Here is a 6156-nt window from a genome sequence, read left to right as displayed (position 1 = left end):
CAAATGTACTGGTATAAAGTTCCTCATAAAAATCTGTTATCCTTCTAATGTCTGTGGGATTTGGGTAACTTGTGTGTTCTTCTAGGCAGTCTTGCTAAGACTTGATCAATTTTATTAATCTTTTCAAAGGGTTTTTTCTCTTTTTGCTTTCTATTTTATTTATTTCCTTTCTTGTGAGGTAATGTTTAAAAAACAACGTGGCACACACTGCCTGATAGATAGTAAGCACTCAGACAGGCACTCCTGGCTGCTTAGCACATGTCTGTCCAGTGGTCAGATGGATGGACAGCTCGGTGGCTCAGCAGAGTGGAGGCCCCATGAAGACAGAAGGAGCAGGCAGGTCACACCACCTAAATGTAAACATCTGAATGTGAACAGCCCTGAATGCAAACATCTCAGAAATAAACACACAGACCAAGCTCTAAGGCTCGCATGGTCTGGATGACCCTGTGAGGTCCCCTTATGTCCCTGAACCTCTGTTTTCTCATCTTTTTTATTTTTTAACTTTATTTATTTTGAGAGAGCGGTGGGGAGGGGCACCGAGAGAAGGGGAGAGAAAGCAAGCTCCGTGCTGCCAGCGCAGAGCCCGACGTGGGGCTCAAACTCAGGAAACTGAAAGATCATGACCTGAGCTGAAATCAAGAGTCACCTAACTGACTGAGCCACCCAGGTGTCCCGTTCATTTGTTTGTTTTTAAATCCAAACAGCATCCAAAAGCAACAGAGTTTGGCTAAATAATAATAATGAAAGGGTCACTTCTCTCTGATGCTTGGAGCACCCACACAGGGCCACCGTGTACCTGTGGCCTCAGGCACTTGTCACAGCAACCTCCGTCTGCTTCACGAAATGAGAGAACCAGGGTTCCCTGGGTGGCTCATTTGGTTGAGCATCGGACTCTTGATTTTGGCTCAGGTCATGATCTTGCAGTTGTGGCTTTGAGCCCTGCGTCAGGCTCTGTACTGACAGCTCGGAGCTCGGATTCTCTCTCCCTCTCTCTCTCTGCTCCTTCTCCACTTGCACTGGTTCTCTCAAAATAAATAAACTTAAAAATGAACAATATACTGACCAAATAAGTCAAGGAAATCTTTACTCTGCAGGGGGCAGTGTTTTGCTGGTTTCAAGAGGCTGCGCTCCTTCCCACTCTTGGTGAGATCTGTTTCGTGTAAAGCAGGAATTCACCAATTAGGATGATCCTGGTGCAGGATGGAAAGGCTGTTAACTGGCAATATTGGAGCCTGTGTTAGCTTTCTCCAAAAATAATAAAACTGAGCACTCCTTCCACCCCCAGTCATGGGCCTTTCACAGATTAGTCCATAAGACTCTCCCTGGCTGAGTTTACGTGGCTTGGGGTTTGGGGCATCCTTGATGGCCAGGTGGCAGTGGACTGGGTAGTAAGGCCTTCCAGAAGTCATGGAGACAGCGGCGTCTGGGTGGCTCAGTCAGTTAAGTGTCTGACTCTTGGTTTCATCTCCACTCATAATCTCTCTGTTTGTGAGTTTGAGCCCTGTGTTGGGCTCTGTGCTCACAGAACCTACGTGGGGTTCTCTCTCTCTCTGCTTCTCTCTGTCTGCTCCTCCCCCGCTTGCACCTCTTTCTCTCTCTCAAAATAAATAAATAAACTTAAAAAAAAAAAGGAAGCAATGGAGATAGACATGACATGCATGAGAAGGCTCCTTTGGGAGCCCACAGAGCTCTGCTGGGCAAGGGAGCACCAGGCCCCACTCTTGCTATTATTACTGAAAGTGATGCACACATGCTGGGTCTCCAGGAAGGGAAGGAAATGAACACAGAGTGGAGGCCTTCTCTGCACCAGACACTGCCATTATGAGCCCCATTTTGTGTCTGGAACGCAGGGTGATCCTGGGAGTGTAAGAGCAGTCCCCCAGTGAGGAAGCAAGGGGTTCAAAGCCTGGCCTTGGTGATGTGGGCATCTTCTGCTACCTCTGGTTCCTGGAGGAATCTTTGTGGGGTCTGCATGAAATGGTGAGCACCTTTCCCGAAAGAAGGAACCCGCTAAGGCAGAGCCTGGTGCATAGGCCAGGCAGCCTGCTGGGAGGGCACAGTGACAGGAAGGGGACCAGGAAGGAAGACAGGAGGGTGGGAAGGGAAACTGAGACCGGAGCCCAAGAGTACCACAGGACACCCCAGTAAAGCCTGCAGCCCCAAGGCCCTGGCCTCTTCTCCCAACAGCCCCTCCCCACGTTGCTGCTGGCCCCTGTCCAGCCCCCAGGAGGGTACAGGATGGGCTGGCAGAATATGGGGTGGACTTCTCTTCCTAGGTATGCATCCTTGTCTGTAACTTTATTTTATTTATTTAAAAATTTTTAAAAAATATTTATTTATTTTTGAGAGAAAGAGAGACAGAGCCTAGCAGGGGAGGGGCAGAGACAGTGAGGGAGACACAGAATCCAAAGCAGGCTCCAGGCTCTGACCTGTCAGCACAGAGTCTGACAGGGGCTTGAACCCACCAACTGTGAGATCATGATCTGAACTGAAGTTTAACGCTTAACCAACAGAGTCACCCAGGCGCCCTTATTTTATTTTATTTTATTTTATTTTATTTTATTTTATTTTTTATATATGTTTATTTACTTATTTTGAGAAAGAAAGAGAGAGAGCATGAGTGGGGTAAGGGTAAGGGGACAGGGCGACAGAGAATCCCATGCAGGCTTCATTCTGTCAGTGCAGAGCCCAATGTGGGGCTTGATGTCACAACTACGAGATCATGACCTGAACTGAGATCAAGAGTCTGACACTTAACTGGCTGAGCCACCCACGAGCCCCCCTGTCTGTAATTTTAAAACAACTTCAACCCAAAACACTTTGCCTGAATCGAGTTTTGAGGAAAGAGACCAACAAATCCAGATTATGGGAGAAAACTGATGTGGAGCCTTCATGACACCAGGAAAGACAGACAAACAATATGGAGGGACTGTGGTAGATTAAAAGACTTTAATAAACATGACAAACAAGTGCAACGCTTGATCATTGATTGGATCCCAGATGTAAAAATAAGGCCCAAAAGGACAATACTGGGGCCACTGGGAAAAGTTGAATATGGACTGTATAAGAGAAATGTTTTTGTGTTAATGTTTCCTGGGTGTGACACCTGACCTCAGGTTTTGTAGAACGTCCTTGTCCTAAGGAGATACTGAAACACTTACACTTAAATGGTTCAGCTAAAGTTATGAGGGCTGAGATAAAACACACACTGCCAGATGTTAATGAGGAATGGATTGAAGTGGGGTGTACACCATTCCATACGAAGTTTTCTGAATAAAAAGCTTGGGGACATCTCCAAGTCCCTGTAGATGGCAGCCACCTAAAGGCAAACTTCTCCATACAGATTGACCAAGAGCGCCAATAAAACCACCCACAATGGGGGCGCCTGGGTGGCGCAGTCGGTTAAGCGTCCGACTTCAGCCAGGTCACGATCTCGCGGTCCGTGAGTTCGAGCCCCGCGTCAGGCTCTGGGCTGATGGCTCGGAGCCTGGAGCCTGTTTCCGATTCTGTGTCTCCCTCTCTCTCTGCCCCTCCCCTGTTCATGCTCTGTCTCTCTCTGTCCCAAAAATAAATAAAAAAACGTTGAAAAAAAAAAAAAAACCACCCACAATGGGGCCTAGAGTGTGACCAGGAGACAGGCTGCTGCCCACCTGTAGTGGGTGTGAGCGAGGTGAGAGACCCCACCTGCAGAGCCCGCTCCAGAGAACTGCTGGCATGGCAGGTCGGGCAGAGACCAGGTGGGAAAGAGGAGCAGGGAACTGGGGCCAAGAATTTAGACAAAATGACACCAGAAGGAGAAAGTCCCACTAGAGTGGGGCAGTTCTGAGAGCAGATGTGAGACCAGGTGAGAGGCAGCACTGGATTCTGGGGGGATTCAAAAGGGACAGAAAGCGTGCAGGACCAGGCTTGGCTGTCTTGGAAAGGTCCTGCTTCTAGAGGATGTGGCTCAGAGGTGGAGGCCTTTAGAGGGTTGGGGGTAAATGGATAGGGTAAAAAAAAAAAAGTAGTATGGGGAAATCAAAGGCCTATAGAAGCAAAAGTGAATGGTAAATTTGGCAGACACCAAACCATCCCACACCGGGTAAGACTCCAAGTAAAGGAGTCCTTAAACCAACAGAAGAGGGCACTCCTGAACTAAGAAATCTGATGTTACCCAAATCCCCAAGGCTAGCCTATGATTGGTCTATTATTCCCACTACCTGCAAACATAAAGACATTTCTTTTTCTTTTTTAAGTTTATTTATTTATTTTGGGGTGGGGGGAGAGGCAGAGAGGGAGAGTGAGAATCTTAAGCAGGCTCCATGCTGTCAGCCTGGAGCCTGACACAGGGCTCAATTCCTCAAACCATGGGATTGTGACCTAAGCCAAAATCATTCATCAGACACTTAACCAACTAAGCCACCCAGGCTCCCCAAGACACTTCTATGTTAACAGAGGGTAACAAACAGTATCTATACAAAAGCAATATAAGGGGCTGACAATCATTCTCCCCACAAACTAATTTACATGGGAATAATGTAACACAAAATACTGACTTGAATAGCCTTATGAAAGCGTCTGAGACGTGACAAAATACCTTACATATAAACTTGAAAACTCAAAACGGAAATGGACACACACAAAAAAGGTACACACAAAACTAGAATTCCCAAACTCAGGAGAGAAAATGAAAAACACAACATCATCTCAGAAATGAACACTAAACTAGACGCTCTTTTAGGGAGAATAGATTTGACTGAAATTTTAATAAAGTTCATTGAGGACATGAATGAAAACAACCATAAAACCAAAATTAAATAAAAACAGTAGCAAAGAGGATTATATAGAAAGTGATAGATACAGAAGATGGGCAAAAAAGATCTAGTGTATAGACATAGCATTGGAAGAAAAACAACATAATTAGCAGCATAATGATTTTCCAAGAAATCTTTCTGGAAATAAAAGTAGACTTGAATCTGCATAGTCAACTTCCCCCCACCCCTTGCCCAGTGCACTTGAGAAAATCGATACTGAATGGGCAACTCCAAGATATTTCTTAGTAAAATGATCAGACTTTAAAGGTAAAGAAAAAAACAATCTTCTGGAGCTCCAGGAAAAATGATCAAGTGACTCATAAAAGGAAGAAAAGTGTGTTTACATCAGACTTCTTGACAACTGCATGTAAGCAATACAACCCAGAGCAACGTTATAATGAATTCAAAGAAAGCAAGTGTGAGCTAGGATTTTATAACCAGCCAAACTATCCTTCAGGTATCAAGAGGACAGAAAACAATGTCAACATGAAATGAATCAGGGAACGTCATACTCATGAGTCCTTCTTGAAGAACCTGTCAGAAGCTACACTTTATCAAACCAAGGAATGACTAGGAAAACTAGTAAAAATAACTATCAGCAAACCAAATCTAACACCATTGTGCTGGATGGACTAAAGCACCTGCCATCCCTATCTCCTGGAGTTCACGCCCTGGAGTGTGGATGGAACCATTGACTTTCCTCTAACCAACAGAATATGGCAATAAGCTCTCGTCCTGCAACTAAAAAAAGGTGAGTGTTGCTGGCAACCACATAGGTAGAAGAGCAGATCCATTCCTACCTCAGCCTCTAGATGAGGATTAGTCCTGGCCAACACCAGTAAGAACCCAGCAAAGCCACACCTGGACCTCACATCCAGATGGCTAACACAATCATATTGAAACATAATATATCATGCCCAAGTGGCTTCCATTTCAGGAAGGCAAGGATGGCTTAATATTCATATTTAATAAATTTTGTGTCTTATTGTTTGCCTTATCCTCTCATCCTGGACCTGGTATCAGGAAATCCATTAGTATGATTAATCTTATTGTGCTTGCCTTGGCAGCACATATACTAAAGTTGGAACAATATAGAGAAGATTAGCATGGCCCCTGCACAAGAAGAGAGGTAAGTTTATGAAGCCTTCTGTATTTAAAAAAAAGGTGGGGGGCACCTGGGTGGCTCAGTCGGTTAAGCATCCGACTTCGGCTCAGGTCATGATCTTGCGATTCATGGGTTCGTTTGAGCTCTGCGTTGGGCTCTATGCTGACAGCTCAGAGTCTGGAGCCAGCTTCAGATTCTGTGTCTCCTTCTCTCTCTGCCCCTCCCCTGCTTGCATGCATTCTCTTTCTCTCTCAA

At 45.5% G+C, this 6156-nt stretch overlaps 1 non-coding gene across 1 annotated transcript; it reads left to right on the top strand.

The window, feature by feature from the left end:
• Positions 1 to 5847: 5847 nt before the first annotated feature.
• Positions 5848 to 5953, top strand: LOC125935837 (U6 spliceosomal RNA). The gene has a single exon (XR_007461822.1). It is a non-coding gene; the product is annotated as a U6 spliceosomal RNA (small nuclear RNA).
• The last annotated feature ends 203 nt before the right edge of the window (positions 5954 to 6156 follow it).

The sequence above is a fragment of the Panthera uncia genome (genome assembly GCF_023721935.1).
Source record: "Panthera uncia isolate 11264 chromosome A1 unlocalized genomic scaffold, Puncia_PCG_1.0 HiC_scaffold_17, whole genome shotgun sequence".
NCBI classification, from domain to species: Eukaryota; Metazoa; Chordata; class Mammalia; order Carnivora; family Felidae; genus Panthera; species Panthera uncia.
This window is presented reverse-complemented; position numbering and strand designations above follow the sequence as displayed.